Raw genomic sequence first — 27,539 nt, 5'->3', positions numbered from 1 at the left:
ACGGGGGACGGGATAATTACAAGCAGCAGCATGTATGCATTAGGTGCTGGCAGTCCCAAGGGGACGCATTAATGCTAGACTGGAGCCGGAGGAGCGTGACAGCCATGTGACCGAGGAGGGGCTGGAAGCAGGGCAGAGCAAAGACAGAGGCTGATGCGCGGAACAAGAGAAGAACGGGAAGCAGGTAAGCTGATCTGCCCTGGACTGTATGCCTCCGAGAGCTGCCAGAGAATGGCTCTAAGTAGTTTGGGAACCTGAAGCCGATTTGCAGAATATTTCACAGCGAAAATTGCCGGACCAAGGCTTTGTGGCTCTCCTGCGTGTTTCCCAATAATAATATTCAAGCCCCGCTTCTCGGAGTCCTTCCTGCTTTAGTGTTTTGCGTGCAAACTTCGTGAACTCTTCATGGACGCGTTATCTGGTTTTTCTTCTGGGCAGCTGAGGAGGAGGAGGACAAGTCTGAGCTCTCTCTGCCTGTGTGGTACAAGGTCTGTCCCATCGCAGCTCTTTGCTACCTTCAGGCGTTATCCCGGGGAGCTCAGAGGCTGTGAGCAGGCCAGGTTGGATTGGGGCAGCAAGGAGGGAGATCTCAGTGCACTTTGGCTCATCCCAGGACAGACAACAGAAGGAAGATGAAAACATGCTTGGTCCACATATTGGGAAAAGAGCTCTCAGGTTTACCTTAATGAACACATCAGGAAAGTTAAGGGGAAAAAAAGAAAAAAATACACCAAAAAAACCCACATTTAAATGTTTTAAGGATGGAGCTTTAAGTAAAGCAACAAAGTTGATTTGCAAACCAATAAAAATGCTTCGTGATTAGCCAACTTATCTAGCTAACTACTAAGTATTTGCCAGGGATTTGCTAGAAAGAGTTGCATTTCTAGTAACACAAATACAAGTCTAGTTGTAAATGATACTCGAATGTCATGTCTTGCATATAAAATCAAAATCAGGGAGTTCCCGTCCAGGCGCAGCAGAAATGAATCTGCCTGGCATCCATGAGGTCGCAGGTCTGATCCGTGGCCTCGCTCAATGGGCTAAGGATCCAGCATTGCCTTAGCCTGTGGTGTAGGTCACAGACATGGCTTGGATCTGGCATTGCTGCGGCCCTGACATAGGCCAGCTGCTACAGCTCAGATTTGACCCCTAGCCTGGAATCCTCCATATGCCATGGGTGTGCCCCGCCCCCCAAAAAAATTCAAAATCAGGAGTTCCCATTGTGGCTCAGCAGATTATGAACCCTACATAGTGTCCATGTGAGGATGAGGGTTTGATCCCTGGCCTCGTTCAGTGGGTTAAGGATCAGGCTTTGCCATAGCTGTGGCATGGTCACAGAGGCAGATTGAATCTGGTGTTGCCGAGGCTGGGGCTCAGGCCTGCAGATGCAGCTTGGATTTGACCCCTAGCCTGGGAGTTTCCATATACTGCAGGTGTGGTCTTAGAAAAAAATGAAAATCAAAATAAATAATATCGAAATCTTGACACCACTTTCTGTGGATAGAGCTCGGCATTCATTTACAGGATAGACATGGAGCCCTGCTGGTCTGCTAGATATTTTATTCCAAAAAGCTTTCATAACTAGCAAAAAAAAAAATGTGTATAACCTTAAGTACTTTGACATTTACTGAGAAGGATTGATATTACTGGTACATAATAAAAAGAATATAACGAAGACTAGAACAGAGCTAGTAAACACACTCGGGTCTCGTTATCTTGGATAAGATTATGCACTAGGTACTAGTGATAAATCCGTCCTCTGGAGAAATGAACAACTGAGCAGTTGTGGACTTGAAGGCAGGACTTGCGATTTGAATCTTGACGGTACTGACTTACTAGTGGTCACTATTTAGCAAGTCAATTAAATATTGATTTTCTCATAGAAAAAAAATCTAGGCCATAACCATGACCTATGGCAGAGAAGTAATAGAACCATCTGAGTTTCCCAAATAGGCGAGCAGCTCATCAAAAAGGGAAGAGTGTATTGAGTCTGGCGGAGTCACATCCGAATTGCACTCAACCTTATACATACATAGCTCTCCCATAAAATACCTTTATACTTTTTTCTTCCCATTTTATTGAGATATAATTGACATATAGCACCGTGTAAGTTTAAGATGTACAACATGTGATCTGACTTACATACATCATGAAAGAAGTACTGCGATGAATTTAGCGAATATTCATCATCTCATATAGATACAAACCTAAAGAAATATAAAAGCATTTTTCCTTGTAATGAGAACGCCTTGAATTTTCTCTCTCAACAACTCTCACGTAACAAATAGAGTAGTGTGAATTATATTCATCATGTTGTATCTTACGCTCTGAGCACCTATTTATCTTATACCTGAAAGTTTGTGGCTTTTGCCTATATTCACCCAATTCTTCTTCCCCCCATGTGCCCCCTCTGGTAACTGTAAATTTAATCTCTTTTCCATGCAGTTTTTTTTTTTTCTTTGCTGTTCGGTTGCTGTTGCTTTTTTTAAAAGTTGTAGTTGATTTGCAGTGTTGTGCCAAATTCTGTTGTATAGCAAAGTCATCCAGTCACACATACATATACGTTCTTTTTCTCATATTATCTTTCTCATAGTATCTCATGTTCTTTCCAAAGAGATGGGATATAGTTTGTCTGGTTGTTTTCCAGGGTGTGATTGACCCACAGCATTGCTAGTTCCCAGTGGACCACATAATGATTCCGTATTTCTATGTATTAGCAAACTGATCCCCACGAGGTCTAGTCACCAATCTGTCACCATATGAAGATACCACCTTATTACTGACTGTATGTCCCACACTCTACATTCCGTCCCCTGGACTCATCTATCTTGTAACTGAAAGTTTTTACCTCTTAATCTCACCTCGTTCTCTCGTCCCTCCACCCCCTCCTCTCTGGCAAATACTTGCTCTCTGTATCTGTGAGTCTGTTCATTTCCGTTTTGTTATGGTTGTTCATTTGTTCATTGGCTTTGTTTCATAGATTCCACGTATAAGTGAAATCATCCAATATTTGTCTTTCTATATCTGACCTATTTCCCTTAGCGTGACTCCGTTTAGGTCCAGGTGTATTTTGGCAAATGGAAAGATTTCATTTTTGTGGCCTATAGCCATGGTCCATTGTGTATGTACGTGCTGCATCTTCTTTATCTATTTATTTGTTGATGGGATCTAGGTTGCTTCCACGTCATGGTGGAGTAGATAAGACGGCAGTGAACTCAGGGGTGCACATATCTTTTCAAATTAGTGTTTTCATTTGTGTGTGTGTGTATGTAAACATTCAGAAGTGAATTGCTGGATCCCCTCATGGTTCTACCCTGATGCCTCGAGGAAATATCATGATGTTTTCCATTGTACCTGCAACAATGTACACGGTCACCCGAAGTGAACGAGGGTTCCCCTTTCTCCACGTCTTCGTCCACACTTGTTATTTGTTGTCTTTTTGAAAAGAGCATTCTGGCGGGGCGGGGGGCGGGGGGGGGGTGATGTCTCCGTGTGGTGTTATTTGCGTTTCCTTGGTGGTTAATGATGACAGTCCTCGGTGCATGGACCTCTTGGCCATTTCTGTGTCTTCTTTGGGAAAACGCCTTTTTAAGTCGTCTACCCATTTTTTCATAGTGTTGTTTGTTTTCTTGATGTTGAGTTGTATGAGTTCTTTGTATATTTTGGATATTAAGGCCTTATTGGATACATCCTTTGCAAATATCCCATTCAGTAGATAGCCTTTCCGAGAGTTTCCTTCACTATGCAAAAGGTTTTTTTAGTTGGATTCAGGTTCATAAACATTTAGGATTCTTCATCTTTTTCATGAATTGATCACTCATGAAACAGTTTTCTTTCCCTCTAGAAACCATGCTTTTCTTTGCTTTCCTATAATTACTGCAGGCATGTTTTATATTCTAAGACCCTTTACCTTTGAACTTTTTACCGCATGTCTCAGGTGGCAGCGTGCAGCTGGGTCTTGCTCTATTTCCCTTGTGACTACTCATGCATCATAAGTGAAGCATTCAGTTCATTTATATTTACTATTATTATTTGCACTCTTGAGTCTAAACTGGCTATTGGGATTAATCATGCATTTTTTATTTTCAATATTTCTGGTGCTTTGAGGGCTAGCCAGTTTCTAGAGCTAGTAAACAACTCTGCCTGGAACTCACCTTTCATATGTAAACCCACCAGCGCAGGGCCCAAGCCACATCCTCTGGAGAGGAGGAGTTCTACACTCGAGGCCACTGTCCGTCTGCCCTACTCACCCCAGGGCCAGGTCCCAGACCCCTAGGGTCAGCCACTATGTCCCAGAGTCACTAAAATTATTCCAACCAGCCACACAGGCCTGCCTGTTCTGCCTCACCTGTTCCCTCTGCAGACCTCACCCCTAATAAACCCTCTTTCCTATGCTTTCCCCTCATTCCTCTGACCTGGTGCCTCTCTATGTGGTCCCCACTGTGTGGTCTGCTTCTTTCTCTTAGAAACTGTGAATAACAAACTGTGTTTTCAATGGCAATTGCCTCCTCATCTGTTGGCTCTGCCATTCCTGTATAACAATAAAACTTCATTATAGGAGTTCCTGTCCTGGCGTGGCGGAAAGGAATCTGACTAGGAACCATGAGGTTGTGGGCTTGATCCCTGGCCTCGCTCAGTGGGTTAAGGATCCAGACACGGCTTGGATCTGGCATTGCTGTGGCTCTGGCGTAGGCCGAGGGCTACAGCTCCAATTAGACCCTAGCCTGGGATCCTCCATATGCCATGGGAGCAGCCCTAAAAAGACCAAAAAAAAACTGCGTTATAAAACCACAACTTTTTATTGGCTTTATATTAGTGCCATCTCTTCTTTCCCCTTTTTTCTGACTTCTTTTTTATTTATTATACTTTATTTCTTCTACTTCATTCCAATTATTTGGTTGGCTTATTAAACACACCACCTTGTTTAACTTTAATGCTTTTGCTCTATGATTCACAATATACATCCTAAACTTGTAACAGATAACTTTAAATAACTTTATACCCTTTCGCATGCTAAAATTTAAACAGCACACGCTCACGTTTGTATTTAGTTATTTATTTTACATTTTTCTTTTAAATACGTTATAAAGCACAGAATACAATGTTATTATAGCTGCTCTTGATACTCAGTTTGCACTCACAGAAATTAAATTTTTTTAGAAAGATACTCTTTCATTTTTACACACGAATTTATGATTTCCTCTTTTCTTTCTCTAGATTCAAGGTTTCTGTCTAGTATAATTTCTCTTCCTACCAAAAGTTCCTACAGGGTGCAGTTCTGCGATGAGAAATGCTCTTTGCTTTTGTTCTGCTGTCTTTCTCATTTTTAACGCCTGTGTTTACTTGATAGAGAATTGTAGCTTGCTAGTTTCGTTTGTTTCTGTTTTCCTCTCAGCTCCTTCCACGCTGCTTCACAGACGTCTGCTCTTTCGTACTTCTAATAAATTCAGCTGTCATTCTACGCTTCCTGCTCCACCCCGAGTGTGTAAAGCGTGGTGTCTTTTTCTTCTCTGATTCCTTTGAGATTGTCTCTTCATCATTGGTTTTCAGCAATGCAATTTTGCGGCTTTGTGTTTATTCTGTGCAGAATTCAATAAGCTTTTTGGATAATAGGACTAACATTTTTCATCAAGTTTGAGAAAATCGTGTCCAATCCTTATTAACAGATATTTGACTCAATTTCTCTCTCAACTTCTCTCCTTTTAGAAACATGAATATTGTCCCGCAAGTTACAAAGCCCTTTGGACTTTCCAAAAACCTTTTTTTTTCCCCTATAGTTGATCACTTAGACTTCATCAAAATGTAAAACTCTTGCGTATGAAAACATAGCATTGCAAAAATTAAGATATAACCCATAGACTGGAAACTATTCACAGTGCAGATATCTGCCAAGGAACTTATATTTAGATTAAATTCTCAGATCAATACTCAAGGAAACCCAATGAAAACAGGCAAGAATCTTGAATAGACACAACACTGGGATCTATATGAAATGCCAAGAAATCCGGGAAGGGGGATCAGCATTATTGATCACAGGGAAATGCAAAGTAAAACCACACCGGGATCCTGCTTCTTATTCCACCAGAAAGGAGAAAATTAAGAATGACAACAGCAAGTAACGGCAAGGATGTGGACCAACTGAATTTCTGTGCTCTGTGCTCGAGGAAAGAGCACAATGACTTTGGAGAACTTTAGCTATTTCGTTATAAAATTAAACATCCATCAGCCCATTGGCCCGGCAGGTCACTCTCAGTGGAGGGCAGGGACGGGCTTGGCCATGAGGAAAAAGTGTTGGGACGGGAAGTGGCAGCGATTTGTCGTAGAAGGCCCTGGTTCGGGCACCACTGGGAAACTGCGAGGCTACTGAGAGACCCAGGCTACGCTTAGACGTGGCTTTTCTCCTGTGCTGTGTAAGCAGCTGGGAACTTCCAGCTTGTTCAGAACTAACATGCTTTTGTTTCCCATTTTATAACCATGGCATTCCCAGAGCTTTGCTTCACTTCCTCACGTGGCTGGCATTCTCTTTAATCAGTTCAGTCACCACCTCTTCTTGGAAGATTTACCAGCTTCCTTGTCTAAGTTCTAGAACCTCTCATTGTGTCTCACCAGCACCTTACATCTCCCGAATAAGACTTTCAGCATATGCACCACTTCTCTCCCTTCTATGAGCTTTTTGTCGGCAAATACTGTGCTCCTTGCTTACATATTATTAAATCTTGCCCAGACCCTGCCATACACTGAGTCTTTCATGATTATGACTAGAATTTTAAAAAAGTCTGAAAAAAAGGATTGACTGAGCCTGTAAGTCTAAGATCTTTTTTTTTTTTTAATTTTTTTTCTGGCCTGTAGTTTTCTTTTTTTGTGGCATCTTTGTCTGGTTTTGGTATCAGGGTGATGGTGGCCTCATAGAATGAGTTTGGGAGTATCCCTCTCTCTGCAATTTTTTGAAATAATTTCAGAAGGATAGGTGTTAGCTCTTGAATATTGAAGAAAGTTTTACGTGTGAGTCTCCTAATTCTAATCTAATCCTAATCACTGCCCCCTTCTGTCTCATTTTACCAAGTAAATAATTATTGATATCAATTAATTATAAAGCTCCAACATCAATCCTGTACCATTAATCATATTTCAAATCTTGGATCACTATCATAGAGGCAGAATTAAAATGAATATAAAATTATTTTCATAGGCGACTTCCAATCAAACTTCTTATTTTGTTCTTAATAATTTACAAGTAAGTCAGTAAATGCATGTATTTAAACAAGTTTAAATTATGACTTTATTCCAAAGAAGTAAAAGTAAAAACAAGGTACTTGACAGTGATGCTATGGCTACACCACCAGGACTGGGGAGGGTCCTTCTGCAGTCCTGCTGACAAGCTAATCCCTCTCGCTGGGTAGAGCTGGACCTTAGCAACACAAAGGCCTTATACCCTAATGCTGATGGGGGCATAGTCATTATGGCCCAGCGTATGGTGAAATTCTTTAACTGCCTGAGAGTATTAAAGCAGCACTTAACATGTGAGTTTGTCCCCCCAAAAAGTCTTAAGGAGAATTACTCTCTAACTGGTCATTAGGTAAAGCCTACTCTTTAGACAAAAATTTGTACATCTTTGATGCAGAGCAATACAATGCTTTAAAACAAACCCTTTAACAGAAGTGAAAAAAATAGATAATTATTGTGAGAAAAGATTATCTTTACTTCAGCCCCGTTCAGATTTGATATTCCTTGTTGTGAAGGAAATGTAAGAGAGGCCCACACCTCTGCAAAGAACTTCATCTTTGCCAGCTGCCTGTAGAGTAACTGAAGTGGAAGATAGTTGCTATAACTCAGGTATTAATCAGAGAGGTTTAATACTCATCGAACCGAGTCCATCGCTTGTCACGAGGCGTATGTGGCATGAGGGACCCTGCAGGACGTATTAACACCCAACCCAGAAGGTCGTAATGGGATGAGGGATGGGCATGTTGGGAGCACACAGACGGTGCCACCTCTTCTCATCCACCATGGTTTTACTGCAGGTGCTATGCCTACCCCTAACTTTCTAAGACAAGAAGATGCACTTGGAGTCAATGTAGACACCAAGGGAAGCAATATCAAGCCCCTTCACTGAGCTTCTTTGACTCAAAAATGGGTACGCTTATCAGATCAAAGTAATGTTGAGATGCAAGAGATGCTCTTTTCCAGGCCGTTTAGGCATCACGAAGGATGCTGGGGAAAGTAAGATATCACCTAGTTTAATAGAACACTCTTCATTCAATACCTGCCTATAAAAAGTTGATCAATAAGAGGCAAGTACAAATGAAAACAGAAGTTTAAACGCAACCCTGTGCACAGCAGAGAACCTAAAGCGATAAGGCTTAGAAATTGCAGTCAGTTGAGTCTTCAGGGCTCACGGTAGAGACAGCGTTTGTCCAAAGGTACCCAACGGTGTAAAACCGAACCCCGGGCAGGGGAAACAACATCCATCGACATCAGACATCTTCACTGGGGCTGCGCGACACCCGTAGACCCATTTCCCGTGACTAACCGTTAGGTAGGCATTGTCTCCCCTTTGCAAATATGGAAAACTCAAAGATTAAGGTACCAAAGCTCACAAATACGGCAAAGCCTCAGGGACAGGAGTTGCAACTAGACCAGCACAAAGATGATGTTTAAGGAAGACTGCAGTGTGCCTTCTGCATTCAGATGAAGGGGTCTTTGGATTCATGAGCTCTGCTTCCTTAAGGGCTATTCTCTGCACAGGTTTGTGTTGCTGCAGTGTGCCCAGCCAGAGTGGGTGGGGAGACTAATGTGCCTAAAGCAGATGACACTGATGGCAGCTCCTACCAGGCGACTGATAAATTGCCAAGGTTGAGGACATGCCTCCACCAGCAGAGCTCACTGGAGGCAGATGTTCCCCAGATTATATTCGGGAACCAGTCATTAACTTTCCACAATGAACATGGCCTAGAGCATAGGTTACACCTGTCTAAGTCTGATGATCAAAAGGAAGCAGAGAATAAAATAGACAAAACTTTTATAAGGTTCCTTCACATATCATATTGACTGTGACTACTTTTAGGTTTTGTAGAGATACGTTCCGCCTGCTTCCAACCCAGATTTGTATACACTGGGCAGTGCTCCGTATCATGAGAAAACTCCCCAAAGTCTCCACCGGCTCCAGTGCTGCTGACCCTTTACTTGAGCCAGGGAATATTCCATAAGGACAAAAACTATTAGAATCTTGTAACTTAGGTATTTCTTCTCCGTGTGTGCTATCGAACCACAGAGCAAAAAGGTAGTGCTCGGAGGATGTAAATAAATCACTTGAGGAAACTATTTCATTGCTTTTATCTTCTTCCTAATTGGCTTTTTATTTGCCTTTAAATTTTAATTGTCCCGATTTATGTGTCTTTCACTGTATAAGGTTCCTTAAATCCCTTGCAGAGTAGATTATGAAATATTAATTCTTTAAAAATATTGTGTCCAATAGTCCATATTTATGTAGCTACGTGAAGGGTGTGGAAGTGTGGTTATAGAGCAGCCTTCTCTATAAATACCTAACTTTAAAATGATTAAGTGCATATGCTCAGCTTCATCAGCCTCCCTCTGGTTACTAGGAGTGAGATAGAGAAGACAACCCACTCTTGCTACTGCCTTGGAAGGCGTTTTTAAAAATACTTAGCAAAGCTTGAACTGGCTTTTCAACGTCTTTTTCCTTTACCTTGACCATCTGGGCATAAAGTGGAATTTGATTTAATTTCGTGCAAGATCAATAGAAGATGGCTCCCAAATGTTTGTGAAATTCTTATTGACTGTTCTGAAAATCAAATAACCCCATTTAAAGCCATCATATCAGAATTGAAATATCTGTTCCTAGAGTAATTTAAAATCTCATTTAGTGCAACAGAACTTAGACAAATACTTGTTTAATTTTCTTTCAATTAAGTCATTATATAGTTGAATCTCACCCGAACTATTGGATTATGTTACAGTTGAATAAATTGAAAAAGCTTATTTACTTTTTTGTTTAAAATCAGGGGAAAACCAATCTAAATTAATTTCCCCATTGCTTTACTTTATTATCAAATATAGGAGAGAATTATCCTGGCATGAAGAAACATAAAAACTTTCCACAGAAAGAAATATGAAATTAATCTTTCTTTGACTGAATCCATTTATATTATCCATCACTGGCTTGGTAGCCTGGTTTGAAGTTCACTCAACCATTATTTGCCATCAAATAATAAGGTTCTAGGAGCATTCTCTTTGTGAATGTGTAAGCAGATTTTAAAGAGGTCAAGACAGTGGTTGTTGACCTAGGTTAGGGCATATAAGGGAAAGAGGAGTCAGCAGAATGAGAATTCTCTGCATTGCACAGGTTGAGTCCTGGGACAATTCACGCATCCTACTGTTTTGCCATCAATAGACCTGACGGCACTTTCCTGTGCCAGACACCATGCAAGGCATCAGGAATTCAAGGCAGAAAAAGCTTTGTTGCTGTTCTCAAGTAGCTTATATTACTGAACAGATAAAGGCGTATAAAGGGATAATCACATGTAACATGGCATATGATGGCACAGAGACATGAGTAAATTAAAACTGAAACACAGGGAAAATGCATGGAAATAAGAATAAAGATGTTAGGGGAACCTTCTCAGGGAATGAACTACTTCTGCCAAGCCGTCATGAATGAGTCAGTTTTCCTCTGGCGGATAAGGCAGGAGATGAGACACGAGGAAGAGTGGCAATGGCGTGTCTGGGAAAGGATGTGCGGTCATTGCTACTGGGGCACCTGGTTCTTGTGAGAGAATGATGTGCTCAAACCCTGGAGAGAGGTGGGAGCGAGTCAGGGTGCCTGGCCAGTCAGGAGAGTGACTTCCACTTTCATTGTGGTCTGTAAGCAGCTACCAAAGTCTTAGGAACTAAAGAAGCAGGAGCCCTGGACAGTTCTACTCGGGAGAGGAAACGGACTGCAGGCCCAAGCGCCTCATGGTCCACCAATTATGACAATCATTTCAACAAGAGATAATGAGAGATTTAAAATAATAGAAACTGAAAGGGATAATACAGGTCATTTAGTTATGGCACGGTTCTTCTAACACTTTGACAAAAGACTTATAAAAAGAGATTTTGTTTTTCTAAAACTCGTGTTTATTGCCCCATTGCGTATTTATAAATCCAGAGATAGATTTTAGATAGCTTGAGATGTCCACACTTATGCACGTTTAGAGAATCTCTATAAGTCTGTATGTTTGTTGACCCTACAGATGAATGGGACACAGATTTATTTTATCACATCATTAGCGAAGCTACTTTAAAAAATGCTCTAATTCATAGGAAATTTGTATGGCCATCGGAAGGTTTCAGTGAATTGTTCAAGCACAAAATTAGTTTCCAAAGAGAAAATCTTTACAGTGTTAAGCTTAGCAAACAGTTATCACTCCGCATCCTTGAAGGAAACAGATGGTATATTCAAAGGACTAACAGAACGACGTCTAATGACGTGACTGTTCACAGTGATGGGGCCAAGGTCAAGAGGATCAAGAATGGATAGAAGACCCCTTGGACCGTGACCTTCATGTTCTGACCAGAGGGGCAAGGTGAGGCGGTGGTGTTCTCCAAGCTGGCAAGAGCTGTAACTTTAAAAAAAAAAAATATTTAAGTACAGTTGATTTACAGTATAGTACAGTTGTGTTAATTTCCAATGTAAAGCGATTCAGTTACACACACACACAAACACACATATATATTCTTTTTCATATTCTTTCCCATTTAGTTCCCTGTGCCATACAGTAGGACCTTTCTGTTTATCCATTCTATGTGCAATAGTTTGCATCTGTTAATCCCAAACTCCCAGTCCATCCCTCTCCCAGTGCCCTCAGTCTGTTCTCTTTGTGAGTCTGCTTCTGTTTCATATATAAGTTCATTTGTGTCATGTTCTGCATGTAAGTGATATCATATAGTATTTCTTTCTCTATCACACTTTACTTGGTATGATAATCTCTAGGCTCATGCTGCTGCAAAAGGCATTATTTTATTCCTTTTTATGGCTGATTGGTCATGAACATACATTTTAATTTCTTTTCTGTTATGTATAACTTTTGTCTAATTAGAAAGCTCTCCAAGATAAGAGCTGTAACTCTTAAAGGAGGCAGCCGGAGAGGCTGGCAGGATGCCGGGCCAAAGGGTGGCAAAGAGAGATGTCACAACCCACCTGAGGAGAGGAGAGGGCAGGGAAGACAGCACAATCTCTCCTTTCTCCAGCACCTTTGCGGGAGTATCCATGGAGGAAAACAAACCGCAGGAAAGAAAGAGGACAAGGAGTGTGGGTGACACCACCGCCAGGGCACAGAAGGTAGAGATGGGCAAAGGCAGATGGCACTGGAGGATGATGGGCGATGGCTGACGCAGCCCTGGGGAGGGTGGTCGTGGTGACTTCCACGTCAGCCTGGCTACTTGAGACGCTTGCCTTTCAGGTTTGCACTTGCCGGAAGCAAGTGATGCTGCAGATGGTGGTGCCTTTACCTTGTCCACACTCACGCCCCTATATTGCCTTCCAGTCCCCCTGCCCAGGTCTTACTTCTTTGCCAAGTCCTCCTGGAGACTCACTTCCCACCAGTTATGGCTAGCCCACTACCCTCTGTGCTTTATTTGTGTGGAATTATACTGAAGTATGCCTCTAACATCTTTACTGGAGCCTTAATGAATAAATAAAATGAATAAAGTCCTTTTATAAATTATCCTAAGAAAGAAAAACCTCAAAAGTGAATCTCCCAGGTTCAAATAACCTGGACATTAAAGATGATTGAGGGTTAGTTAAACCTATTAAGTTTTGTCAGTCTTTCACCTTCCTTCCAATCTAATCAGTCAGTTAATCAATTATCAACACACGGTGAAGGAAAATGACAGGCCAACTAAAAGAATGTTTGTGCCAAGGGGCAGGGAAGGGGGACCCAGCATCTAAAAACAGCCATTATTACATGGATTGCTAGTTGAAATAACAATAGTTTGGTGCAATAAGAATTCCTGCTTAATAGGTTTCTAGGGCATTAACTCAGCCAGTTTTATAGAATTATAGACCTTCTCCCCAAACAAGTCATCTACTTATTATTCGTAATCTTCAGAGCAGTGCTTAATGTTAAACAGCCCTTAAAATACACTCAATGAAATAGCAGTGCCTGTTTCCCCACTTTACTGGGAGACCTGAGCCCTCCTCGCCAAGGCTCTCCCCACACCCTCAGCATCTTTGCTATTATAGGAGGCACAACTGTTTAATCAGGTGTAAAGGCATATAGCCCAGCCTCCTGGAATCCAGGGTCATAAACAGCAAATAATGTGGGACCAAACAAATCACCCTCAGATTTATAATCCTGGTGTTTTGTGAGGACACGGAAAAGGAGGAACTCTTGCTTAAGTGCTAAGCACTGCTTCCTCAAATACCAACACTGTGGATCCCGAAGTACTTTCAGAGACATGGGTTCTAGAGAGCTAGGACTCCAGGCATCCTACACTGCTTTGGGGGGCGACTGTCTGCTTAATCCAGAATGTTATTTTGGGGGGAGGGGTGAAAATGGCTAATATGTGCAAAACTGATGTGTCAGTTTTGATGGCTTTATAAAGACTATTTATTACACTGGATTTACAGATATATTGCTAAAACACCCCAGAATTAATTTGTTGATCAGAGATATATATTGACATAGGAAAAAATTATCACTCATTCTGAACATTTAGTATGAAAAGATGGCGCAATTAACACATATGGATTTTCGATTTTGCTGAAGTGCTGATTTTGTCCACTGCTGATTTCCCGTGGTTCCTATATAGGTTTCGTGCAGGATATAATTCCAAAAAAGTTACTGACTGTGTCAGGAAGGCAAGTTCTAAGACTTGGAAGTTGAGAGCTGGGTGGGCCTGGTCATCTTTTCCTTGCTGATTCAGTCCTTGACATAGTTACACAAAGTTCTGGGACGGCAATATCTTCTGCTTTTTGTTTCTTCTCTTTCTGCAGAAGAAATTAAGGATCCTTTCTTAAAATCAACCCCTGTTTTTTTCTTTCTTTCTTTTTTTCTTTTTACTAATGCATCTTCCACATATGGAACTTCCTGGGCTAGAGGTCCAATGGGAGCTGCAGCTGTGACCTACAGCACAGCACAGCCACAGCAATGCCAGATCTGAGATTCATCTGTGACCTACACCACAAATTATGGCAACACCGGATCCTTAACCCACTTATCAAGGCCAGGGACCCCCCCTGGAGACAAAGTTGAGTTCTTAACCCACTGAGCCACATTGGGAACTCCACCTGTCCTTTCTAAACATAAACCCTAATTTGGATCACCACGAAGCCTTGATTCTATTATCTCCTTTCAGAAATGATGTCTTACTCATCATCCTTTTTTACCCCAGTTCCAAAGACAACGTTGTAGACACACAGTAAGCACCATGCTCTAAAATGAGATATACGCTCCTTGGTCTTGACTCTCCAAATACGCAAGAGCAACCCACCAAGGGAGGTAGCTGACACAGCAGCCTCTGTGATAGCCACACATCAGGAGAGTCTACACTGCCATTCAGACGCTCCCATTTCACCGCTATTACACGCACTTTGACACTGGATGTATTAATCAACTGTACGCCTGCCATTTCCATGGATGCGGAGCTGGGGGGTTCCCAATCCACCGCTGGGCTTAACTGAGCAATTTTCTGAGTTAATGTAACTCTCAGTCACCCTTGCTTAAGCAACGGCGCTGGTCATGATGCTGAATACATACTGCATGAGTTGGATCTACCTCTATTTCTCTTAGTCATTAAATGTTCAAAAGTGGATGATAAATTTTCTCTACTTCAATATACTTCTCTGACATAAAAAGCACTGAAAAGGAATTAAAGTTTCATACAAGCTCTAATAGGCTCTGTACGTATTTCCCTGTCAGAAAAGCTGTTTTTAGTAAAGGCTTCTAGGATATTTGGTTCCAATCAGTGTAAATTTAAATATACTCATTTCAATTCTCACTCTCCCTTCCAGCTATAAATCTGGGGAGACCTACAGAATTAATCTGATCTCATTCTCAATGTAAGATCAATGAGAAAGACACTTTATTGATATTAAATAGAAAATTACACCAGGTGATTAAATTAAATCTCTGGATTGGAAGATGTAATAATAGCATTAAGTCAAATTCTGTCACCTTAAATCAAGATATTTAAATGTAAACTCCTATTGTCAGGGAAAGATAAAACTACTTCCAGGATGATTTTTCATGCCCTGTACGAAAAGAGAAAGAGAGAGAGAACTTGCTGGTGAAGGAAATGGAAAATTTTTGCATATCTGTAGCCAAGGTCACCTCTAAATGCAAATCATCATACCTACTTGCTTCACGCTGTACTGCAAAGTGACCCAGTCACATATATAGATATGTATATATATATATATTCTTTTTTTCATTATATCTTCCATCACGTTCTATCCCAAGAGACTGGACATATTTCCCATGTGCTGTACTGTAGGATCCCATTGCTTATCCATTCTAAGTGTGATAATTTGCATCTACCAACCCCGGTCGGCAGCAAAGACTGTGTGAGCAGGATAAGAGACAATGGCCTTCAACCTTCCTTTTAAACTAAGCCTTCCTCAAGATCCTTGCGGGTCTAACCTTCTGAGATTATAACTGTCCACACCATGACAAACTTGGCTAACAATAACTCTGCTGTGGTATCATGGGACAGACTGAACGTTGAAAGCCAAATCATACCTTGCATATATGTACTATGATTTTCCAAGCAAATTAACCAAGCCAACCATGAACAAAGACTAAGTAAAAACCCTTGGAGCAAAAACCCATTTACAGCCATGTGTTTTAGATAAGACCACATCAAAGAGATCTGACAATAACTTAGCGTGGATTAGGGCTCTAAAAATAAGCCCGCTGAGGGTTCTGGTGATTTTCCTCGTTTATAAATTCTGACCATACTAGTAAGACTGTCTTGAGACTAACTGGCACCCTCAGAACTTTAGGAGAACCCTTCCATGGCGCCCCTCATTGTTGGGGTGCCCTCATTTCTTATGGCGTATGCTGTCTACTGCAACAACTAAGACACCTAAATGTGTTTGCCTCTAGGTGTGTCACTCATGGTCTTTGTTTTGGGAAGGATTTCAGTTTTGAAACGATGAGACTGCTAAGACTATTAGGTAAGTTTATGCACCTGGTACAATGTGAGGTGTAACAACATCAGATATCCCTGCTGGGCAGTCATCCGTGTGTCATCTCCGAGCCCCAAAGCATCTACCTTCCTTGCCCCGCTTTGTTGTACTGGAGCTGGACCCAGTACTTTGCTGTACTGGTAGCTGGCCCAAGGTTGGCACTATGCTGTGCTGTGGGATGCCCAGGGTGTGCTCTGCCATTGCAGCAAGAAGTTCCCGGCCTTTGAGCTCAGTCTACCCTTCCATGCTCTCTGTGACAGGGCCTGCAGTACCCACAACAGAAGGTTTTGTGCTCACCAGTTCCAGCTGAAGTGCCTCTTCTCCTTGGTCTCACCCCACAGCTTGTGGACAGGTCCAGCCAAGGCAACCAGCCAACTTCTCCACCAGCTCTGGGCCGCCATCACACCCTTGCCAACAAGGTCTAAAATCCAGCCTTGAGGGATGGAGCCCCCACCCCATCTACTCCCTCTGGACCTCTCCTTTAGCCTTCGGGTGTTTTCAGAGTTCTCTTTTATTCCTTCCTTCACTGTCAGGCAGGAAGCTGGAGAAGTAGCTGAAGGGCTTCTCACAGGGTTGTACCCCCTACCAAAGAGAAATGTTACCAGTGAGTAATTCTCTACATTAAAATTTCCCCCTTTAAATTACTGATGTGTTTTTGCTCTCCTTGACACAACTCTGAATAATGCAGCCACTTCTGCACTGAAATGCTGATTGTTCAAAGGGAACTGTCTTCACATGGATTCACTTCCAGACTTCTTGGTATTCCTTACATTTTTGGGCCTCTTCTGACCAATGAGACCTCAACACTTAACTCACGCCTTATGTGCAGCTATCTTTTGTTTTAACGCCCTTCTATTTCTTACCTTAAAATTCTTTTGCCAAGGCAATAGTTAGGATCAGATATTTTTCTTCAAGCCTGGTTAGGGGAATTTCTGGCAAAATGTTAATTAACCTCAGCTCCAAGAAATGATGCTTAGGAATTTCCACTGTGGCAAATCAGGATCAGCAGTGTCTCTGCAGCACTAGGACATAGGTTCGATCTCTGGCCAGGCATAGGGGGTTAGAGGATTCAGCATTGACATAGCTGCAGTGTGTAGGTCACAATTGCAGCTCCGATCTGATCCCTGGCCGGGGAACTCCATATGCAGCGGGGCAGCAAAAAAAAAAAAAAAAAAAAAGAAAAAAGAAAAAGAAAAAAGAAAAAAAATGATGCTTATCCTTGTGATAACATTCAGATATTGATTACTCTGTCTTGTCCCTTCTGCTTGTCAGTACAAATAATATCTTTCTTCCTGATGAAGGAATAGTCTAGGTCATGGGAGTAACGATACTGACAATAACAACAACGTTACCATTTATTGCATACTTTATCGTCGCTAAATACATTTTATTTAATTTCCACAGTAGTTCTACTAGTTAGATATTATTCTATATCCATATGATAAATAGTGAAACTGAGTCTTGGAGGAATGTACTGTCTCGGCCAAGATCAAGCAGCCAATAAGTTGCAGATTTGAGGCAATGTAAACCATGGGTAATTCTTCAAAATTAAATTATTATTACCTAGTTCCTGTTATTCCAATAGTGGTCACAGTTTCACTTCCCATTGATTTAAAAATCTGTTACATTTGCTATAAATATTCTATACCTACTGAATTTATTCATTGCTCATGGCATTTCAATGAGTATCACTTTAAATATTGCTGTTACAGTGACATTTGATTTAGTAATTATTTCAAAAATAATAAAAATTACTCAAATGTGTGTGAAACTGATTTGATTGACTTATGTGCAGTCAGGGAGCACAAATATTTTGCCCCGATGACCCCAGCTGCTAAATTTGGGTAACAGAAACATCACTGACTACATATTTGGTTAAATTTCATTAATTAAACTAGACTCTGTTCAATGAAATGATGATTTATTTTTTGAAATGTAGTTCATAAGTTCATGCCTAGAATATGTTTAATCACTTTTAAAATTAACTGTGGCTGTTTAGGTAGATCAAATGAGTAAATCATTTTAAAATATAATTGCACAAGAGTCCCATATAACTGGGAGAAATTGTGAGGCTACTAACCAGCAGATAGACTTAAATACAGTTAATTAGCTTTCATTCATCCAAGGATGCCGTTTAATTCCTATTAGATCAGGTAACACTATATGCCTCTTTACTCTCCTTCACAGGTTCGATTGAGAATAAGTTCATATTCATGCATCATTTAGGAGAACCCCTGAGATATGATGAAAAGAAGATTCTGAAAAATTAACATCTTCTTCATTGGGATTTCAGGTACCTCTTTTCAAATATAATTTTCGGTGGGCATCATAGGGCTATGGTGAGTGTCAAATGCTACAGTGTGCTTGTGAGTGTGTGTGTGAAAATACAATGTTATGCAAATATAAACTGGCAGTAGTAGTGCGCGCTTGCAAACCTCCAATCCTGTTCGTTCTCCCTATTTCCTCAATCTTATATTCATAACTTGCTTATTGTTGGTTTCAAATTTTTCTCAACATCCCCAGTTTTAACATATTCCAAACTCTTCAGACCTCCTTATTCTTCTATAAGCCCAAAGCCTATGACCTTTGTAGCTTATATAATAAGCTAGAATAGAAGCACAATACATCCTCCATATGACAGAAAGAGTTCTATTACATTCAAATTTACAGCATTCAGAATATTTCTGTGTTTCATTTACTGTCAGTAAATTTCACTTTTCAAGGTCTACCATTCAATGTTTGTAACAGCTGTTTTGAGGGGTAATTGATAAACAAAGAACTGCACATACGCAATGCGTAGAACCTGATGAGTTTGGACATAGGCACACACCTGGGATAACAGGACCCAATCAAGATGACAGGCGCCCAGCACTTCCCAAAGTTTCCTTATGTGCCCCCCCACTTTTTTTGGTTTGTTTATTCGTTTGGGGGCAAGGTCACAGAAGATAAGTGTGCAACACCTATTGTTAACTGCAGGTTCTGTGTTATATAGTACGTCTCTAGAATGCATTCATCCAGCATAACTGAAAATTTATACCCACTGAAGAGCAGCCCCCTGTTTCCCCCACCCCCAGTCCCCTGGCAGCCATATGACATATTCTCTGCTTCCATGCATTTTCCTATATCAAATACCTTATGTAAGTGGAATCAAGGAGTACCTGTCCTCCTGTTAGGGGCTTATTCTTTTAGCATAGCATCCTCCAGGTTCATCTGTGTGGTCACAAATGGCAGGATTTCCTTCTTTTTTAAGGCCGAATAATATTTCATTACATGGATAGACTACATTTTCTTCATCTTCTAGTTTCCTGATGGACAGGCATTGCTTCCATACTTTAGTTATGGTGAATGCTGCTGCAATGAACACGGGAGAACAGATACCACTCTACATGCCTGGAATTGTATAAACACCATCACAATAAAGATACAAAAGGTTTCATTATCACAAGAATTTCCCTCATTCTGCCCTTCCCTAGATACATCCACCCCTCACTTTTAACTCCTCGCAGTTGCATCTGCTTTCTGTCTCTGTAGCTGTGCATTTTCCAAAATGTCGTGTAAAGAATGTCATACATTATGTAGCCTTTTGGACCTGACTACTTTCACTTAAAATCGTGCAAATGAAATTCACCACACATTCCCAGGCATCAGTGGGAATTTACCTTTTATACTTGAGTAGTATTTTATTATTTAAATTAATCAGATTTTCTTTGTCCATTCATCTGTTGATGACTATCTAGGTTATTTCTTGTTTTTGCCTGTTGTGAGAAATGCTGCTATAAACATTTTTATGCTTTTGTGTGAACACAATATCTTATTTATCTAGTATAAATACTTGAGGGTGGGATAAGCCCAATGGTAAGTGCATGTTTAACTTTATAAGCATCTGCACAACTGTTGTTAAGAGGTGGTTTATCATTTTGCATCTTCTCGAGTACTGAATGAGAATTCCAGCTGATAGATAGCCTCATCAGGACTTCACAATGTCAATTTTTTTGAATTATGATTACTTCTAATAAATGCATTTCCCAAATAATGATGACGCTAAACATCTTTCTATGTGATTATTTTCCACCCAGTTTCATAATCAGCTTGTCTACATCTACACAAACGCCTGCTGATATTCTGGCTGTGATCATAGTAAATCTGTAGACTCATTTCGGGGAAAAGAGCATCTTGACTCTATTGAGCCTCCCAGTTTATGGCTGTAAGTCTTTCTACTTATCTGAGTCTTTGACTTACTTCAATGATGTCTTGGAGTTCAGAGCTTATAGACCCTAAACTTGTAGTATGATGTTAAAATCTAAACATATCATTTCTTATCACTTGCTGGTACAATTATCTTGGGCGATTCCGTGTTTTGACTTTTGGTTGTTCCAATCGTTCATTGCTTGAATACGGAAATTAGTCTGTGTTATTATGTTGAGGTTGTATCCTACAACTTTGATAAATTCACCTACTTGTTCCAGGAGATTTATTCTCCATATTTCTTGGGATTTTCTATATGGACATAGAGTTTTATTCATTTCTTTTCAGTCCTTACGTCTGAATGTAAGCAGTCCTTATGTCCTTTCCTCAGTGTACGGCACCAGCTTGCACTTCCTTTACCCTTTGGAGGAATAGAGTTGAGAGTAAACATTTTTGCCCTTTCCCCACCATGAGAGGGAAAACATGAACTCTCCCACCACGGATTAGCTATGTGCTTTTGTTTGTTTGTCTCGGTAGAGGCCCTTCATTAAGATGGAGGGAATTCCCTTCTGTTTTTAGATTGTCTCCCAAATGTTTGCCTCTATTGAAATTATCATGCATTTTCTCATATGTAGCATTTTATTGACTTTTCAAATGGTGAAACTGCCTTCCATTCCTAGTATAAATTCCAACTGGTAGTAACGGGGTTTCTTCTTTTTATATACTGACTCTTTGATTTGTTCCTATGTTGTTGAGAATTTTTTTGTCTAAATTTATAAATAATAGATATCCATAGTTTTCTTTTCATGCACTGTTTTTCTATGATTTTGCAATCAAGGTAACGCTGGCCTCATACAATGAGTTGAAAGTTACTCCTATTTTCTGTAAGAGATGATGTAGAATTTTGCTTCATTTTCTCATGTACGTTTGGTAGAATTTACTCTAGTTTGGGAGTGAGTTATCTCTTTTGGAAGATTTTTAACTATAAATTCAATTTCTTTGATAGATATGGTAGTATTTCAGTTATCTGTTTGTTCCTGAGTGAATTTTATGGTCTTTCTACTATTCAGTCCATTTAATCTAAGTAAAATGTAGCATGGATCCTCCTTCTCTGATCAGACCACAAAGGATGCTGTCCTCGTTCAGTGCTCTTCTTCAGGAAGAAGGACTTTTCTCTCAGAGTTTTAGGTGTCTCAGTAACAGATGCTGCCATCGATTCCCCAGCAGAGGATCTGGGGGATTGGGACTTGGGGACTAGGCTGGGAAACATTAAAACAAAACACAATAAAAAAACAAACAAAATGGAATTCCCTCTCTCTCCATCCCTTAGGGAACTTGGTCCTTGAAAAACAAAGGGTTTTTTTTGTTTGTTTGTTTTTCTGTTCCTCAATATTGACCAGCCAGGGGGTTAGGCTGTCCTGAGTCTAATTCAAGAGATTTGGGGAGTTCCCATGGTAGCTCAGCAGAAATGAATCTGACTAGCATCTATGAGGATGCAGGTTCCATCCCTGGCCTCGCTCTGTGGGTTAAGGATCTGGCATCGCCATGAGCTGTGGTGTAGGTCATAGATGTGGCTCAGATCTGGCATGGCTGTGGCTGTCGTGTAGGCTGGCGGCTACAGTTCCAATTCCACCCCTAGCCTAGGAACCTCCATATGCCATGGGTGCGGCCCTAAAAAGACAAAAAAAAAAAAAGAGAGAGAGAGAGATTTGGGAGGAAACCACACACACACACACACACACACACACACACACACACCAGATACACACATGCACATAGGCATACATACATCACACAACCACATGAAATACACTACCTTCAGATCATTGTTGCATGGTTTCCAACCAGGACTTTGGGTTGCAATCAGGGGACAAGATAATGTAAAATAACCTCATTCATTCTTTAGAAAATCCAAACCACTCTTCTGTGTCCTTGACCTTGTTGCTTTTAAGAGTAAATGTATGATCTCCTTTATAGCTTTTCTGACACTTCCTCCTGCAAACGTTGTTTTTAAGCAGATACCGCCACCACATCCCCACCTTCAACTTCATTGTATCCCAGAGGAAGTTATCAATTGGCCATGTAGCAAAGAGCAGGGGGATCTTAATAAGTCCTGGTCCAAATTTTTACCAGGTCTAAAGATTTTGTGCAGTGGAATAACAGCCCACAGATGCTGCCTTTCTGATCTGGCGGGAATGCCCTAGTGGGTGGCAGGGCAGCTGGGTCAGGAGACTAGTGCTTTAGCTCAGAAATTTGGGGGTGAGCAGCTAACCCTGTTGCATCTAGGCCTTGAGAAAAAGTGGTTTTTCTTTTCATTTGTCTCTTGAACCTAACCAGGCAGCTGAAGCTTCTGTGGGATTTTACAGAGGGCTTCGTTTTCAGTTGTTCATTGTCTTCTATCAAGCATTTCCTCCAGGTACCTAACGGGGAGGCATGGCTGTCTGGAACAGTATCCCAGTTCCCTAACTCTGCTACCTCATCTTCAACTTGATCCTACATCCTCTTTTAATATGATTTCAGTAGTTGACAAAATTAACCCCTGTTTTCTGCTTTCCTCCTCATCAAGCCAGCAGAACCTGAGTCCAGACGGAACTTTCCACCATCCTCAGCTGAGCCGGGACCTCCTTCCCCCCGTAAAGGGGTCGCACCACCGCTGTTACACGAGGCGTATGCTGCCAGCAGACTCCGATTCACGTCACAGCCCCACCGAACTGGAGGGTGACACGCAAGCTCTTTGAGCTCTCGTGCTCACATCTGTCAAGAGACATAGCACCGTCTATATCCCTGATGTGGGCAGGTCCAATGAGGAAATGTATATAAAACTACCTAACACCCACCGAGGGTACGAAATTAATCCTCAAAGCAAGATAACGTAACTTCTCTTCCTGAAAATCTAGGTCATAATTTTCCAGAGTGCTCTACAGAACACCCATTCTGTGAAACGGTGGTTTGGGGGCTGGGGCGGGGGAGGAGACAAGAATTCTGTGGTCAAAAACATCTGGGCTCATGCTGACAGGTACCTGAACTTACACTTGAGGACTCACAGCTCTTATTGGCATGTTTAGGGCTCCGAAGATATTTTATTGTAATAAAATCACAGTCACTTTAGGGAGTTCCCATTGCCTCAGTGGTAACGAATCTGACTAGTACCCATGAGGATGCAGGTTCAATCCCTGGCCTCACTCATGGGTTAAGGATCTGGCATTGCCGTGAGCTGTGTGGTGTAGGTTGCAGATGGGACTTGATCTGGCATTGCTGTGGCTGTGGCGTAGACCAGTGGCTACAGCTCCGATTCGACCCCTTGCTTGGGAACTTCCATATGCTGTGGGTGCAGCCCTAAAAAGACACAAACAAACAAACAACAAACTCTCACAAACACTTTAAAAGACTAAAAGAAAAAAAAAGTCATTTTATTCCTGGGAACCTCAAACCAATTTAGAGTTGGAACATTTTTCTCATTTAATGTTCCTTAATTTCTAGTAAAGGTATGTCACACGTTTTTTTCTTGGGAGTCAATCCTGGCAAGACTGGAGGTCAGGCTTAGCAAGAACCCCTCCACTAACTGCCAGAGTACATGGCTCACAGACGTTCCCTGAGCAAGATGCCAGAGTATCTGTTTCCCCTCCTCCAGCAGCCTCTGAGCAGGAGCCCTGGGAGGGTTTTGCCAAGGCTGCCTTGGAGCCAGCCTGTCTCTTCAGCCTCCAGCCCACCGGTAATCTCCACTAATCTGCAAGGCGTGGCGATTAGCACAGCAATTGTCATAGCATCGGCCCCAAAGCACCTGCGCTTCCAAGCTGTTTTTATGAAAATTTTTCCCAGAAAGGTGATGACAGTGAGAAACAAGATGAGCATGAACCCACGCCTTCCCAAATGCCACCTCCTCTGCTGAGTCCCTGCACCGTTCTGGGTGATTCTCTCTCGTTCACCAGGCTTCTCCTTCCTTTCTGCTCTGGAACTATGGGTCTTTTGACCCTACTTCCCAAATTAAGAAAAGCTTCATGGAGTCCTGTGTTAGGGGACTCTGGGAGACAGGGAATGAAGAGCATTCTTCTGTCCTCCCGAAGTCAGGTTTTAGCAGATACCACAGATTCATAAATAGCTATAGTCCAGGGGTGGCTTTGATGAGGGTCATTGCAGGGCCATGAGGGCCAAGGAAAGGAGGCCCTTACCACTCCCTGGAGGCTCTGGAAGAAACGTCTTCAAAGGAATGAGATGCAACCAAGGTGGAAGGGAATTCCCTCTTAGATCAATCACAGCAAGTGAATTTCTCGCTGGTGTTTCTCCAGTTTATAGAACAATGCCTGGGCCCACTGCCAATTCCTAAAAAGTTTTGGCTTCTGCCATGAGGTGTCCAGAATCTTGAAGATTGTTTGCTAACATGATGGGAAGGGCCTTGGGGCAGAAAGAAAATCCTAAATAAAATACAGAGACTGCAGTGTCCCAAGTGGCCTTGGGCTTCGGGTAAGACAGCTCGCTGGAGAAAGTTGGATGTCTGGCTTTGAAGCCCAGTTTTCCTCTTCAAACTCTATTATAACAGGATTGGGACCTATCATCTCCCCACACCTCCGTTTCCTCAATTATAAGGCAGGGGCAATACTATCAACTCTATAGCTGTTTGCAACCACAGATCCCTGGATCCTAAATTCTGGGAAGGTTATTCCAGGTGTGGAGGGGGCTTCGGAGCTGGGCATTCACACGTTTGATGCCGGCTTTAGTCACCTGAGATGCAGTTGTGTTTGTTGTTGTTGTTGTTTGTTTGGGGGATTTTTTGGTGGTCGTCGTTATTGTTTGTTTTCTTCGTGTGTAAAAGTGGGGAGAACAGTATTTACCTCATGGGGGATTTTAGTTTGCTAATTAAGTCTGATGGCAAATGTCAGAGACCAGCAGGACATAGAGTATTTTCACCAAGCTGATTCCTACCTGGCAAGATTTTCTTGCACGGCTCTGAGTCATTGCTGCTCCGAGGCAGTGGATCTAGTTCAATTGTGGCTGCACAATTAATTGGAATAGAGGAAAGCCTTAAGAAGCAAATTTTTGTTCCAATCCTAGTTCCCCCAAATATTAGATTCTACCAGTTCCATAATCGGAGGCAGGTTAATCCATTTTATGAAATTCCATTGCCCCATCCGAGGAAGAAATTTGGGCAGAACTGTTAAAATCAGCAGATGACTGTTGAGCCAAGCTCCACTGTCACATTCCGGCACCAGAGCCGGGGGGCGGGGGGGGATGTTGTCCCTTCTCTGTTCCACACGGTCCTTGAGGGCCACCTGCTATCAGGGCATCATCCGTCTGCCGGCGAGCTTCCGCCAGCTGAACCGTGTGTAGAGATACAGCTTCTCCCCAAATGTGTTTACCTAGGACAAAATGAATCTCTGCTAATTCGTGTTAAAAATCAGTGGGAGCCCTTGAACCGGGGCCTCCGCAGCAGAGCAGAAGGAAGACTGCGGCTCCCCCTGTGGACGCCACCCCTTCCTCTGCAAAGCATCTTCTTACAAGTGAGGAGAAATCCCATCGTGTCCGCCTCTTCGATTCTCTAAAGTTTCAAAATTACATTTTCACTTCACAGACAAGAACACTCCAAAACTATTTTTTAACATGAAAAAGGCCATTTTAATTAAAAAAAAAAAAAAACAGAAGGAGGAAGAGTATTTTGGTAGACACACCCTCTGGTTAATTCATTCACACAAAGCAGCTGTGACAAAGCTTTTTTGAGACGTGAAAACATGTTTTCCTCACGAGAAGCAGATATGGAAGAATTTAAAATTGAAAACTAGGCTACAAGCGCCAAATTAGACAATGTTAAGTAAGAATTTAAGGACATGGGACCCACCTATGCAAATTCTGCATTGGGGGGGATGTGAAATTTAATACCCTTGGGATTGTGCTCTGAAGTGACACAGCAGGGCGGTGGCCAGAGGAGGAGCAGAACCAGCTGCTTTTCTCATCAGCCTCTGTGTCCACCTAGACATCATTAATTAGAGACACCTCGGGGCCCCGGGGGCAGCCTAAGCCCAATTCGCTCTCCCAGCCAGAAGCTCCTCAGAAAGAAAGATGGTTATAAAATACGCTCTTTTTTTTTTTTAATTTGCTAGAAACATCTAAGGAATTCTACTTGTCTCACCCCCTCATCTTGGCAGAGCTCCTCCAGGACATTTCTGCCGCCTTGTGTCCTGTTCCAAGCTGTCCCAGGAGAGATATGTTGTCACAATCTCACTTTTCATTCTGTCCTCGTTCAGAGGTCACCTCTGCGGTATCTTCAGAATGAAGGGCAACATGCCTCAGCCAACATAATGCCACTTCTGCTCTTCAAGAGACACCACTAACCCACATTCTGGCTGTTTTCTGGACCCTTCTCATTTAACCCATCACCACCAAGAAATAGTCATTTCTCAATATCCTTTTTCAAGTCCTACGCCTCTCATTTGCCTGGAAGGCCCCATCCCCCTTGACTGCCCTGGCTAAGTCCCACCTGTGCTTAGAAACCTGTTTGAGGTACAAAAGTGCTTCTTTAGGATGTGGTCCTGGCACAGCCGTCAGACTGGACTTGGAGCTATGGAGCCCTTTCTAGAGCCTTCCACAAAGCCAGCCGCTGACGTTTCCTGGCGGGTGATAAACATGCCGGTGGTTCATGAAGGCAGGTAGGAGGGGGAACTGTGTGGTAGGAGGAGGGGCTCCAGGACCAGGGCTGATGCTGATGAGGGGACAGCCTTTCTGCTCATTTCCAAAGAGCCCTGGCGGTGTGGCACCAGTCTGATCTCTCCCACTGCAAGATTTTTCTAGAGGTGCACCATTTTAAAAGTGGGTTATTTCATACCAAAAATAAAACATAAAATGGTCAATGGTCTAGAGCAAGGAGTCTGAAGTTCTCTTCTTAAGATTGCTGTGTGCGTGTGTGTGTGTGTGTGTCATAACAAAACATGCTACAGACTTTTGACTGACACAGGCAAACAATGCCCCTGAGATTTATTAACAAGCCCTCGTGGAGCTGAAAACTGCTTAGAATAAATACATGAATGGGAGGAAATATTCAGTCCGTTACAAGCTCAGTTGTAGAACACATGCTTTATTCTCAAGTCTGGTGAAAATCTCATTTTTGTTAGGAGGCTTATGCTCCAGTCAGAGCAAATACGAATCTTAAAATAAATTTTGAAAATTTCCCTGGTGA

General features: G+C 41.9%; 1 long non-coding RNA gene across 2 annotated transcripts; it reads left to right on the top strand.

Moving 5' to 3' along the window:
- LOC125111574 (uncharacterized) lies at positions 1–23,482 on the top strand. Of its 2 annotated transcripts, XR_007130896.1 has the most exons (5): positions 1–184; positions 16,107–16,177; positions 18,377–18,482; positions 20,266–20,393; positions 22,941–23,482. It is a non-coding gene; the product is annotated as an uncharacterized LOC125111574 (long non-coding RNA). The 2 variants fall into 2 exon arrangements; XR_007130895.1 differs by lacking the exon at positions 20,266–20,393.
- Positions 23,483–27,539: the final 4,057 nt, after the last annotated feature.

The sequence above is a fragment of the Phacochoerus africanus genome, chromosome 11 (assembly GCF_016906955.1).
Source record: "Phacochoerus africanus isolate WHEZ1 chromosome 11, ROS_Pafr_v1, whole genome shotgun sequence".
Taxonomy (NCBI): Eukaryota; Metazoa; Chordata; class Mammalia; order Artiodactyla; family Suidae; genus Phacochoerus; species Phacochoerus africanus.
Note: the sequence above shows the minus strand (reverse complement) of the source record. Positions and strands in the feature narration are given on the sequence as shown.